The 13649-nt window shown below is 31.1% G+C and overlaps 1 long non-coding RNA gene and 8 other non-coding genes across 9 annotated transcripts; 1 reads left to right on the forward strand and 8 right to left on the reverse strand.

Moving 5' to 3' along the window:
• Positions 1-281: 281 nt before the first annotated feature.
• Trnar-acg (transfer RNA arginine (anticodon ACG)) lies at positions 282-354 on the reverse strand. Its single transcript has one exon. It is a non-coding gene; the product is annotated as a tRNA-Arg (tRNA).
• A 772-nt stretch (positions 355-1126) lies between these two features.
• Positions 1127-1199, reverse strand: Trnar-acg (transfer RNA arginine (anticodon ACG)). The gene has a single exon. It is a non-coding gene; the product is annotated as a tRNA-Arg (tRNA).
• A 329-nt stretch (positions 1200-1528) lies between these two features.
• Positions 1529-1600, reverse strand: Trnar-acg (transfer RNA arginine (anticodon ACG)). The gene has a single exon. It is a non-coding gene; the product is annotated as a tRNA-Arg (tRNA).
• A 1885-nt stretch (positions 1601-3485) lies between these two features.
• Trnar-acg (transfer RNA arginine (anticodon ACG)) lies at positions 3486-3558 on the reverse strand. The gene has a single exon. It is a non-coding gene; the product is annotated as a tRNA-Arg (tRNA).
• Positions 3559-4716: 1158 nt separating this feature from the next.
• Trnar-acg (transfer RNA arginine (anticodon ACG)) lies at positions 4717-4789 on the reverse strand. Its single transcript has one exon. It is a non-coding gene; the product is annotated as a tRNA-Arg (tRNA).
• Positions 4790-5751: 962 nt separating this feature from the next.
• Trnar-acg (transfer RNA arginine (anticodon ACG)) lies at positions 5752-5824 on the reverse strand. The gene has a single exon. It is a non-coding gene; the product is annotated as a tRNA-Arg (tRNA).
• Positions 5825-6705: 881 nt separating this feature from the next.
• Positions 6706-6778, reverse strand: Trnah-aug (transfer RNA histidin (anticodon AUG)). Its single transcript has one exon. It is a non-coding gene; the product is annotated as a tRNA-His (tRNA).
• Positions 6779-10912: 4134 nt separating this feature from the next.
• On the reverse strand, positions 10913-12339 carry LOC132740761 (uncharacterized). Its single transcript, XR_009627206.1, has 2 exons — positions 11995-12339; positions 10913-11136 (listed from the first exon to the last, which is right to left on the reverse strand). It is a non-coding gene; the product is annotated as an uncharacterized LOC132740761 (long non-coding RNA).
• Positions 12340-12725: 386 nt separating this feature from the next.
• Trnar-acg (transfer RNA arginine (anticodon ACG)) lies at positions 12726-12798 on the forward strand. Its single transcript has one exon. It is a non-coding gene; the product is annotated as a tRNA-Arg (tRNA).
• Positions 12799-13649: the final 851 nt, after the last annotated feature.

Here is a 13649-nt window from a genome sequence, read left to right on the forward strand (position 1 = left end):
TGTAAGTCATGCTCCTTAAACAACATTATTGACGAGTCTTTCTATACAGATATATGCTTGAATAATTTAAGAATGTATTTACATATTTCCCTGATAAAATTCATAAATGCATTCTTCATCGTTCAAAGGGAAATTATCACTTATAATTAACAGGGATTAAGAAATTTCAAAACGTGTTGGTGAAATATCTATTAACAGAATAAACAGATAAAAGCAACCCGAATGAAATCAGATATATTTTCATTTAAATATATCCGCAAAGCAGTGAAGATAAAAATATTCGATCTCGGCAGGATTCGAACCTGCAATCTCCTGATCCGTAGTCAGGCGCCTTATCCATTGGGCCACGAGACCGCATAAAATGTTGAAAATACTAATATTAGACGAAATGCGTATTTTTGTACATAGATTGTATGAAAATATATAGGATATAACAGTGTTCTTCAAGAAAAACTTTCTAGAGGCGTTTAAACGGATTTTATTACTTCACATTGAGAGGTTGTAACACAGTCTTTTAAAACAGCTTCATTTTCTTGTCTGAATATACAAGTACAATATTCTAACATTTATGAAAATGTTCCGTATTGAAATTTACTTTTATTATAACCTAAAATAGCTTTAAAAATTTTTTCTTCATCATTAATTAGCAAATTATTAATGCTTGTTCCGAAACAAAATGAAGAATCAAGTTACTATTCTTTTATGGTTAAACGTTATTAGATATTTTAAGACCATCTGAATTTAAGATTATAATTGATATATTTTCATAATCTTAGATAACCGGATTTTTTTTAATGCAAAACATTCTATATCAATGCAGTCTCCTGATCGGTGGTTAGAACCTTTATTTATTGAGATAGACATTATCTGAAAATATTCTGAGACATTTACTGTTAACTGTAAAAACATTCATAGTCAAAATATTACTGATCGTATGAAAACAAGATAAACAAGAATCAAGAAACTTCTAAAGTTAACGTGTTAAGCTATAATTGTATAAACGCTATTTCAATGTCAATTCAGACACATAAAAAATTGTTTTAAGATATAAAAGTATAATCATAATTCGAAGGTAATTTCAGATAAACTTTCACTGAAACATATTCGCCGTAAATATAAAAATATTCGATCTCGGCAGGATTCGAACCTGCAATCTCCTGATCCGTAGTCAGGCGCCTTATCCATTGGGCCACGAGACCGCTTCGATACACAGTGTCAAATTATCTGAAATACATGTACAATGTTTGTATATATCTATTATTGTAAGACGAATACGTAGATATCACCAGTTTAGATATATGAAAACATATAGGATATAACAAATTGTTCTTGTCATTTAAAATATTGAGAAAAAAAACAGTTTCTTGATAACATTTATAAATGCATTCTTCATCGTTGTTAGCGAAGTTATCACTGACTGTATAAAACCAAGAGATATCAAGAAAATTCCAAAACGTGTCATTAAAATATAATACGCAATCTGAGTGAAATCAAACTATATCAGCAACGCAGTGTCGACAAAAATATTCGATCTCGGCAGGATTCGAACCTGCAATCTTCTGATCCGTAGTCAGGCGCCTTATCATTGGGCCACGAGACCGCCTTGATACACTGAGTTCGATACAATATTCTTAATGAGTATCACTGTTAGACGAAATGCGTTTTTTTTGTTGTTTTTTTTACTTTCTTTCTTTTTTTCTTATTTTTATGTGCATAGATATCACGAGGTTAGATGTATGAAAACATAAAGGATATAACAAATTGTTCTTTCTTGAGGCGTAACATCGGACTTTGTTACTTCACATGGAGAGGTGGTAAAAGAAGTGTAATAAAACAGCTTCATTTTCGTGTCTGAATATACAAGTACAATATAACATTGAGGAAAATGTTCCTTATTGAAATTTACGTTAATTATAAACTTAATAGCCCGTAATAAAATTTGTATTTTAGGGTATAATTGGCCTTTAACCATTACTTAAATAACTGGTTATAAAATTTGTTATTGTATTGTTCACCAGTTAATAGACAAATTGAATTATTGTATCAAACCAAATACATGTAATATTATTTTTCTTATTTTTCCGACATCATTCTCAGAAATATAATCCCTATGGACCATTCACCTTCTGGGTATATTGTGATTCCATTCTATATGTGAAAATAAGGTTAATTATCAATAAGCATTGTTGTTTCTTGACTAATAGAAACATATGACAAAATAATATATTTCAATATTTCAAAAGTTTAAGATTATTGTTGTCAGAATAAAAAATGTTTTATAATATCAAAATCTCCATAAAGGTCTGCAAATGATCTAAGAGATGAATATCATAATTATGAAACATTTACTGACAAATGTTTTGTTGGTGATTATGAATTATAACTGATAAGCACAGCTGCGTTTATATGCACATTGTTATGTAATATGAGGTGGTAAACAAATCCTATTAAGAAAGACTACATAAACAACACTAGAAGCATGTCTTTCTGTTCATCAAATAATATTTCATAACATAGATAATGCTCAAATAATTATATAATGCTTTTCCATTATAACTTAAGAGTTTTTATGTGAATGCATAAAATTGTTTTAAAGTCTTAATGTAAATTCAGATAAATTGTTACTTAAATACATTCGTACTGAATATTTAAAAAAAATCCGATCTGGGCAGGATTCGAACCTGCAATCTCCTGATCCGTAGTCAAGCGCCTTATATATTGGGCCACGAGACCGCTTCCATAAACTGTGGTAGGTACAATGTTATAAATGTTTATTAATGTTAGACAAAATTTGTTTTTTAAATTAAAACATACAGATTGTTTTTTAGGAAAAGCTGTCTCGGACTGTGCTAACAAACAAGTGTTCTTTTTCTTATTTTCTCGGTAGCTTTCTCAGATATATCATTTCAATGGACCATTAAAGTTCTGTGTATATTTTGATTCTATTTTGTATCTGAAAATTAGGACAACCATAAGCATTGTTGTTTCCTGACTTATAGAAACGTATGATATAACATATATTTCAAAATCTTAATAGTTTTAAGATGATTGTTCTATGAATATAAATGACTTAAATACTGAAATCGCTATAAATACTCTGAAAATGCCCGCCGAAGTGAATATAATTTGTAACATTTACTAACAATAGTTTTGCTGTTGATAAGGAATTATAACTGATAAGTACAGCTGTGTGTTGGCGTGTATGTGTACATTGTTATGTAATATGAGGTAGAAAAGAAATTATATTAAGAAAGGCTTCTAAAGCAACAGTATTGTCATGTCTTTCTATACAAATCGTAAAGATGCTTGAATAAGTTAAAAATGTAATTTCATTATTACTTAGGAATTTTCGTGAACAAAATTAATGTGAATGTATTCTTTAACGATCGCAGGGAGGGAAAGTATGCCAAAATTGTTTTAAAGATATAACTCGAATGTAAAATCATATATATTTCTACTGAAAAGTTGAAAAACATAAAAATATTCGATCTCGGCAGGATTCGAACCTGCAATCTCCTGATCCGTAGTCAGGCGCCTTATCCATTGGGCCACGAGACCGTTATGACACGTATAACCGCAACACTGTAAAAATGTTCTATGTCATTTTAAGCCTTACATTTCAACAAGGTGTGATACACCATTTTAGAATGTATCATACTTATATGTACATGCCAGATATAACCGATTACACAAAAACCGATAACAAACAGGAGAAAACTGATCATACTGAAATGATTTCAGTTAAATATAGCTTTAAACGGAAATTAGGTTGATTTTTTATTTTAGATGCAAAATTTCTATCAAAATAGGTTTCCAACTTTAAATTTTCCTTCTTAGAATAAAATAAAACCGATTCTTTATCTAAAAGTTGCACTGGAAAAAAATCCATATGCGACACCGTCACTTGTCGCTGCAACATGTTTGAAATGGTTATAATATATTGATATACATCACAATTAAATGGTTTAAAGGGGGCTGATAAATATAAAATTGGGAGTGTGAATTGAAGATAATACAGAGAAACAAAGAGCATTAAAAATGTTCATGATAATAAACAAAAAATAAAATAGGTCCAAGTACGACTCGAACCGAAACTAAGCGAAAAAAGGTATTGCCGCTTGGCTAAATTCGACAGAATATACACTTAGCAGCAAACATACAGTGTCGTTTGGCTACATTCGATACCCATAGAATACACATTTAACAGCACAAAAATGTCGCTTGGCTACAATTGATACAACCAACACAGATCTGGGGAATATACTGCTGCTTGGTTATATTCAACTTTCAAACCAGCTGAAAGAAATATTTATATACATTGAACACTTACAGCGCAAGGATATCACAGTCTTGAAAAATTACGTTCAATCACCGGAATGGACAGATTAATATTTGTGTTTATTTAACGGTTATGCATATCATTCTTTAAGTAAATTAAAATAATTTTATTTCTTCGATTCTTTATTATAAAGATATGTCCATTATTAAGCATACATATACGGGGAAAATCGATCTCGACAGGATTCGAACCTGTAACCTCCTGATCCTTAGAGATCAATATCACATGCAACATTTACTGACATGTTTATGTTGGTGATTAGGAATTATAACTGATAAGCACAGCTGTGTGTTGGCGTTTATATGCACATTGTTATGTACTATGAGGTACAGATAAATTTTCACTTAAACACATTCGCACTGAATATAAAAAACATTCGATCTCGGCAGGATTCGAACCTGCAATCTCCTGATCCGTAGTCAGGCGCCTTATCCATTGGGCCACGAGACCACTTACATGCTGAATACAATGTTGTAAATGTTTATATATGTTAGACGAAATTTGTTTTTATATGAAAACATACAGGATATAACAAATTGTTCTGTAGGAAAAGATGTCTTATGGCGTTTAATCGGACTGTGCTATTTCACATTGAGAGGTGGTAAAAATGCCAGTAATACATTCTATTAAAACAGCTACATTTTTGTGCTTAATATAAAGGTACATTATAACATTCATGAAAGTGCTCCCTATTGAAATTTATGTAAATTATTAATTAAAAAGCATGTAAATAAAATTTGAATTCCGGGTCATAATTGACCATTACCTCAATAGCTTGTGATAAAATTGCATTCTTATATATTATTTCTATGGACCATTCAAGTTCTGTGTATATTGTGATTCCATTCTAAATGTGAAAAAAATAGGACAATCATAAGCATTGTTGTTTCCTGACTTATAGAAACGTATGATATAACATATATTTCAAAATCTTAATTGTTTTAAGATGATTGTTCTAAGAATATAAATGACTTACATTACTGAAATCGCTATAAATACAAATGTACTCAGAAAATGCCCGCCGAAGTGAATATAATTTGTAGCATTAACTAAAAACAGTTTTGATGTAAGTTGATAAGGAATTATAACTGATAAGTACAGCTACGTGTTGGCGTGTATATGCACATTGTTTTGTAACATAAGATGATGAAGCAATCCTATTAAGAAAGACTTCTTAACCAATGTCTTCTGATACAAATGATATCTTATAATCGTAAAGATGCTTGGATTAGTTAAACATGTAATTTCATTATTACTTACCAATTTTCGTGAACTAACGTGAATGTATTCCTTAACGATCGCAGGGGGAAAGTATGCCAAAAAAAATTTAAATATGTAAAAGTATAAACGTGATTCGAATGTAAAATCAAATATTTTTTTACTGAAAAGTTGGAAAAAAACATAAAACTATTCGATCTCGGCAGGATTCGAACCTGCAATCTCCTGATCCGTAGTCAGGCGCCTTATCCATTGGGCCACGAGACCGTTACGGCATGTATGACCGCAACACTGTTAAATGTTCAATGTCATTTTGACCCTTACATTTCAACAAAGTGTGATACACCAATTTGAAATATATACATTGTATGTACTTGCCAGATATAACCGATTACACAAAACCGATAACAAACAGGAAAAAACTGATCATACTGAAATGATTTCAGTTTAATATAGCTTTAAACGGAAATTATGTTGATTTTTTATTGTAGATGCAAAATTTCTATCAAAATAGGTTTCCAACTTTAAATTTCCTTCATAAGAATGCTGATGTCAAATTAGAATAAAATAAAACTTATTCTTTATCTAAAAGTTGCACTGGAAAAATTCCATATACGACACCGTCACAGGTCGCTGCAACATGTTTGCAATGGTTATATATTGATATACATCACAATAAAATGGTTAAAAGGGGGCTGATAAATATAAAATTGGTAGTGTGAATTAAAAATAATACAGAGAAACAAAGAGCATTAAAAATGTTTATGATAATAAACAAAACAAATGAAATAGGTCCAAGAACGACTCGAACCGACATTAAGCGGCAAAAGTATTGTCGCTTGGCTAAATTCGACAGGATATACAATTAGCAGCAAACCGACACAGATCTGCTGCTTGGCTATATTCAACTTTCAAACCAGCTGAAAGAAATATTTATATACATTGTTCACTTACATGTATAGTCAAAATCGCAAGGATATCCCAGTCTTGAAAATTACGTTCAATCACCGGAATGGACAGATTAATATTTGTGTTTATTTAATGATTATGCATATCATTCTTTAAGTAAATTAAAATAATTTAATTTCTTCGATTCTTTATTTTAAAGAAATGTCCATTATTAAGCATAAATATACGGGGAAAAAAATCGATCTCGGCAGGATTCGAACCTGCAATCTCATGATCCATAGTCAGGCGCCTTATCCATTGGGACACGAGACCGCGTGTCTCCACTTATTTTGTATCAAGAAATTTTAATTTGTTTCTGTTCGAAATGGATGTTTATTTATTTAATCATATCCAAATTGATGAAAAATTGTCTAAATACATATGTATATCAGAGGGGTATGTTATCATCAAGATAAAAAATAAGTTTGAGCTTATATATAATTAAAGTATTCTTTATATGGAAATGTTGTAATAAATAATACATGTATTTTATTTTCATTTTATATCAAACGCGGTATTTAACAATAGCTATGCATGCCTCTTTTAATGTTAATGCGATAAATATACCAGTATTGAATAATTAATTGTATTTTTTTAAAAAGTGTGCTCTTGTATAAGGCTATTTTATAAATATATTTTTGTTATTTTATGTAACCTATGATTAGTCTTTTACATGTTTAAATCGTGTTTCTCTGTTTTTAATTTCTAAAATATATGTGTGCAACTGTGAAACAAAATTCTATCCGCTAATGCAAAAAATGATAGTTCAAAAATTTCTCTGCAGAATAATGCCATATGTTTAGCTTACTCGATTTTGAGTTATTTGCTCAACGACTTACTGTTTCAGAAATTTCAACACTTTTGATTTATTCCTGATGAAAAATGAAAATTTAATTATAAAGATATTTTAATACCAATATTCGATCTCGAACCTGCAATCTCCTGACCTTTAGTGAAGGGCCTTATCCATTGGGCCACCAGGCCTTAGTTCACCTAAAGTTAACCATATATCTTTTACTTTAAAGGGGCTACACTGAGGTCTGACGGGTAATTTGGTGTCCAAAAAAAATGTATACAAATTTCCCCACAAATCACAATATTATGACTAAAATAACAATAACTTACACTTTAACCAACCCTCTAACAACAATTATGCTAGAAAATGCATATTCACATTAGCTTTTGATGCAAAAATGAAAGTTGGTTTTCCCAGACATGTACAGAAGTTACCCACAATTCATCGGGTATAACTAAAATACGCAACGGACATTTTTGGAACAACAGAGTAAACGGGGGTAAAAAAGTCTATTGATTTTTTCTCAACTCTCTAACCTATCATGTTTATATAACTTGAGTATAACGAAGAAAAACTGTATAAAAGATAATCAAGGTAGCAATTTCGTAGTCTTGAAAAATCAAACGCCAGCGAAGCGGTCATTTTCTAGACAAAACGGAAAGATATTATATACATGTACAATTATTTTCATTGACATTTCAGTTTCAATTTCAATATTCTAAGGCAAACATAATGCATCGGTGATATTTATACTAAAACGAGCACAGTGTAATCACACTAATAAAAGTATTTAACGCTATCTATAACGTATTTAAATCAAATACAGTTAATGACATGTCTCATTTGATTTGATTGTTTGTATTTGGGATGGAGTGGGGGTTACGTCACACAAAACTGTGTAGGTCATTTTTGCGAATCTTCAGTTTTACTGGTGGAGAAAGAACTCAGGTGCCCCCTTTGCAAAATTGTTTCTGGCACAAACGGGCATCTGTGTATGTAATGAGTGACGTTTCGTAGGCTATCTTGATAGGATCGTACATACACGTTCCACACACAATTACATCATATTCATACCATAGGCAAAATTAAATGCACGTTTCCTATTGTAACAATATGAAACCCCAGAAAAAAACCTATGAACTAGCTTCTGAATGTGGCATTTCTATCGTTATTCCATAAAAGCACACCCCCCCCCCCCAAAAAAAAAAGAATGAATACATCAATGGGCATGCTCTGGAGTGTTGGTATTTATTACCTGCACTCCAGTTACGCACTGTGCATGTATATGAATTCGATTTAACTCTGACACGTTTTCACACAAAAAGTCTTCAAACTATGATACAATAAATGTTTATGATTCTATTAGAAACTTGTTTAGAATTTAATGATTTTTTGGTGAAAACGATATAGTTTACTTGTACTACAGATAAGATCAAAGTGCTGAAGGCACTGAAGAAAAAACGGATAAACTATCACATTTTCACTCCAGTTTCACAGGTAAATTAATTTTATATGTCGCGGTTTACATCTAAATATCAGCTAACCTTTGCTTTTTGAGACTTTTGTTTTTGAAAATAATCTAAACGAGTAAAATAAATCCTCTTTTATAGGCAAATAATTTAATAAGTAGCATCCCCGATTTCTCTTTCATAAATTGGCTTTAGCAAATTCTTTTCTATTCAAATATTAAGAACATTCTGTCAGTGACGTGTCCTCTACTTGAAATCTTCCTGGTGTGTTTTTTTCGGTAACAGGAAGAAAATGACAGTCTGTTCGTATCATTCGGTAACAGGAAGAAAATGACAGTCTGTTCATTTGATCTTGACTGTGAAAAATCATGTTTTGTGAACCAATTTATCCTGCCGATAAAGATTTTGCAAGCAATCTGGTGGTTTATGTTCTAGTGCTTACACTTAATTTTTAATTCCAAAGAACATTTCTTAGGAGACCTTTAACGTTTGATTACGGTATAATCACTATAATCGAAATACTTAGGAATTAATTTTAATTCCTGTTACTGTGAAATTTTTCGTTCACGTGTTTAAAATACTTAAGTAGCTCTAAAATTTTCAAAACGATATCCAGTATTTCCGAAACAATTTACAAAGGCTTTTAATACACAATCTTATGAATCTTAAAGTATTACGAGAACCACCCATTTAATCTCCAGAAATACATACGAAAAACAAGATAAATCAAAAGGCTGCAAGCTCTGTGGTATTTTCTGATCTTTGCAATATAAATCGCACTGTACAACTGTATTATTTTCCTGTATAAGTTTATTTTTATGTACTATAATTCTTCTTGCTTGGTACCAGAGTTTGAAACATTTTGCATGACTAGAGTTGCATCAAAAATCATTTATGTTCATTTTTATGACAGCCACACTTTATCCTTGCATATCGTGGCTATTTCCTTAACAAAGAAACTTTATAAAAATAATTGCCTTGAATTGGATTTGAACCCCAGACACACTAAACGAGCGCGTTACCCTTGCACCACGGAGAAGATATACGAACAATGCCTGAATAAAATCAAGTAATACTAAATTTAGATTTTTCACTGCATTTCGGGTTAATTTCGAGGTTTTTTGTTCAAGATAAACCTGTTCTTTAACATTGATGTAAATAATTTAACAAAAATATTCTCGCCAAAACAGTCCGACATGTATATATTCCACTACTCGACAGTCAGATTTATTTGTGAAATAAGCTCTCGACATCGCTTAAAATAGCATTTTCATTGATTAAAATGATATTCATCCGCGTAATTTGTGAATGAGCATTCATTGACAATTCTATAAGCCAAAGCTACTTTTTAACTTTGAATGCGTTGTAATTTGTTGGATACTTATAACAAAATGAAAATATTTCTTTCTTTTAAATCGGTAGTTTTCAGGTGTTTTAAGAACTGTTTGTTGTTAGATTTGTCGTGAAACCGCTGTGTCAGAGATTGAATGTTAGCTTTGTATTTCCTAATCTTCGATCAGAAATACAAAAAAGAATGGTAACATTCAATGAATACAACACCCACACGACCAAGCAAAACAGGACCACAGCTAAATTATCAATGAAAACATTAATTTCAGGCTTTCAAGTGGTAAATAAAAAGAATAAACAACAAAAATGAAAAACAGGAAGAAAGAAGCGACAAAAGTAGAGAAAAGTAAAGGTTTTCGTGCTATAAAGAAAGAAAAGCAGCGTTCTCTCCCTAACTTATTTATGCAATGAAATGCATCCGATCAATATTTAGCCATTGTAGTTTTTGAAACCAGTCACTCGTGTTTTCAAAATAGTCGGGAAATGAACCCGACTTTTTTTATCAAAACATTTACAAAACTATTAACAATGAGTATGCCATGATAAACAGGGCTATAAGGAGTAAAAACAATGGTTTATATATGCATTGCCCTTTACCGTCTAGGAGTTGGAAGTATTATAAAACATAGTTTAAGCAATGGTTGTTGATGAGGTGAGGTTAATAATATCTTACTGAATTCTTAAAGTTACTTTTACTTACCTGCCCTTCACATGTGTCTTGCTGTATCATGATTTTTTTTTGTTTCGTTTAATTTGAAAGAAAGTTAGGGTTTAAAAAACAACAACTATATAATCAGTTTTAAGTTTATTTCACTAGTCACGGCAATAACCCTGCTGTGGAAGCTTGACTATGTCGGGGGCTGCGTCATGTGAACGTTGCCGTCGCCTTGATTGTCTTTATTCCAGTTTTCCTTTTTTACTCTTATAACGCTCTCAATTTCTTTTCCACCGGGAAGCTTTCAATATATTGGTAACATTAAAGCACAGCTCAATTGACCCATCACTAGTACGGAGGCCTTCCAATAAGAAAAAATTTATCAGGATATCTGCTAAATCAATAATGATAATAATAATATTAATAGAGCCAGATTGTAACTCTTTTCCGACCTTCTTGATAATGTTTACCATGTGCATGAAACAGGTATCAATTACCTATAGTTTTGAATGTCTAGATCAAAACATAGTAATCTTTTCATCAACAAAGTTTACATCCAATGCGGATAAATATGCAAGTATGTATGTAAAATGATAAATATAAAATTTCAGATCTATCTAGCAAAGGAGATCGATTTTTTCTTAAAGAATTTTAATTATGTGCACTAGACATACATTAGAAATATTATCTAATAAAGTTGAAGCCTAAATGTCCTATAATGAGGCCGGATTCATTCTCTATTTAGCCAGTGCTTTCAGTGCTTTGATCAGAGTTAAAGAGAAAATTCTGGAATAACATTCTGTGTGTGCATGTGATTTTTTATGCTTACAATACTCAAATTCATGTTCGTTGTATAAAAGGTATTACGAAGTTTTTTTTCCTGAACGGGTGTCAGATAAACCAAAGTGACCTTTGAAATAGGACCCATTACACTGATTGACAAAGTAAATTTTCTTAGCCTAGATATCATGATATTTTAACCATTACAAAGTTAATACATAATATTTAATATTTACACGAAAGCTCTCAAATTAACATAGAATATTTGTAAAATTTGTGTATGTCAGTTTCGAACTCCGTACGTTTAGCTAAATTCATCATTGTAATGGAGAAAAAAACATGATTACAACAATGTAATGCTTTAAATATATTGAAATTGCTTTTGAAAGATTTTTCTCACAAGAACATATGTGAACAACAAGAAATTTAACAAACAAACCCATTATTTGCTTTTAAATTTATGGATTGTTGGTATATTCCGGTTTCGCACTTTCGTTGCTGCCGATACACAAAAAATTCTCCGTTTCGCTTTTTAGTCATCCCGAGAATCATCACGTGACCGTTGTTTTTATTCAGATTTGCAAACTGAAAGGTGTTTAAACGCTTTTCCCACAAAATTGGAGAAAATATGTATTTCAAACGACTTGCCAATCCAAAGAACACATATCAATGTATCACTGATTCTGTTTGAATGTCCCTAACTCGCAGGTAACAAAAAAATATCGGTTCGTGAAATTTTACTTTTTTTGTGACATTCGGCCGTACCTCAGTGGAGTACCTTTAAAAATTAATTGTGTAACATATCTTTAAATAGAAAATCATTTTGTTTGTAAGTTGACAAGTCCGTATGACTTTACATCATGAAAGTTGTAAGCAATCGAAAATCTAATAAATTATGATAATATTAACCGGCTTTTAGTTAAATACTTGTTTGATACTTGAATATTCAGGAGGAGAATGGAAAAGATAAATTTACTTCGTCTATTGTTATACTTAGGTTAATAACTAGATATATAATATTTTTACCTTTGTCTAAACTGCTGAAATGAACCAGAGATGTTGATGTGGGTTATGTCTCTGAATCTATATGCACAAACTACAGCTCCATCTAATTATTTTGAATCTAATACAAACGATATGAGTATATTATTTGACTAGGTGTAACGAATTGGTCTCGTGGCCCAATGGATAAGGCGCCTGACTACGGATCAGGAGATTGCAGGTTCGAGTCCTGCCGAGATCAAATATTTTATATTCTGACAGTTCGAATGGAAGTATCCTATTTATTTAATTTACCTGCTATATCAGTCATATCAATGTACTGTATATACTATTTGTATGCGAATTAAATATGAAAGTGGGTAGAGTGAAAAATCATAAATATATTTTGGGACTACATGTACTTTCTCTGATGTTTCCTTCAGCTAGTCATTTTATTATCAGAATTTATCTGGTTATATGTTATTGGTTTTTTTTTTGGTTGTTTTTTTTTAATTCTTAAATGTAATATTAAATAAAAATTTAAATTTATTTTTTCGTGGAATATGGAATGTACTTTCAGGAAACATGATACAATTTCGTATATTTTCACGGGTCGGACCGGCTCAAACGAAAAATGTCAACTTAAATTTTTTAGCATTTATTTTATTTGTGCAGTTTTGTTGCACATCAGGATCAAGTATATACGTAAGTATCTATATCCATTGCTAGCCATATACTAATTAGTAAATGTATATATACCTGTGCCTGTGCCAATAGATATAAACAAATGATTGATATTATTTTACATTTATATGATATCACTGAGCATCAGTACCAAGTTCTAGGATAATGAAATAATTAAACAAAACCCCATAAAATTCTTTTTCAGAGCAAAGCAGAAATCTTATTTTAAATTTATTCATTATAGATCGTCATGAAAATAATACACATAGCGTGTCGCATATGTTTGCACCTAACATGTGGCGGGTGGGATTATGTTTCGCAACATGGCTCCAATACACAGTGTCATTTAATAAGTGAAATTTTAACATATCGTGAAATATCTCCTGTAACAGACCGTGGAATGCCTTGCCTAGAACCTTGTGTATTTGA

Source organism: Ruditapes philippinarum, unplaced genomic scaffold, assembly GCF_026571515.1.
Source record: "Ruditapes philippinarum isolate M1 unplaced genomic scaffold, ASM2657151v2 ctg179_1_1_1_1, whole genome shotgun sequence".
Lineage (NCBI taxonomy): Eukaryota > Metazoa > Mollusca > Bivalvia > Venerida > Veneridae > Ruditapes > Ruditapes philippinarum.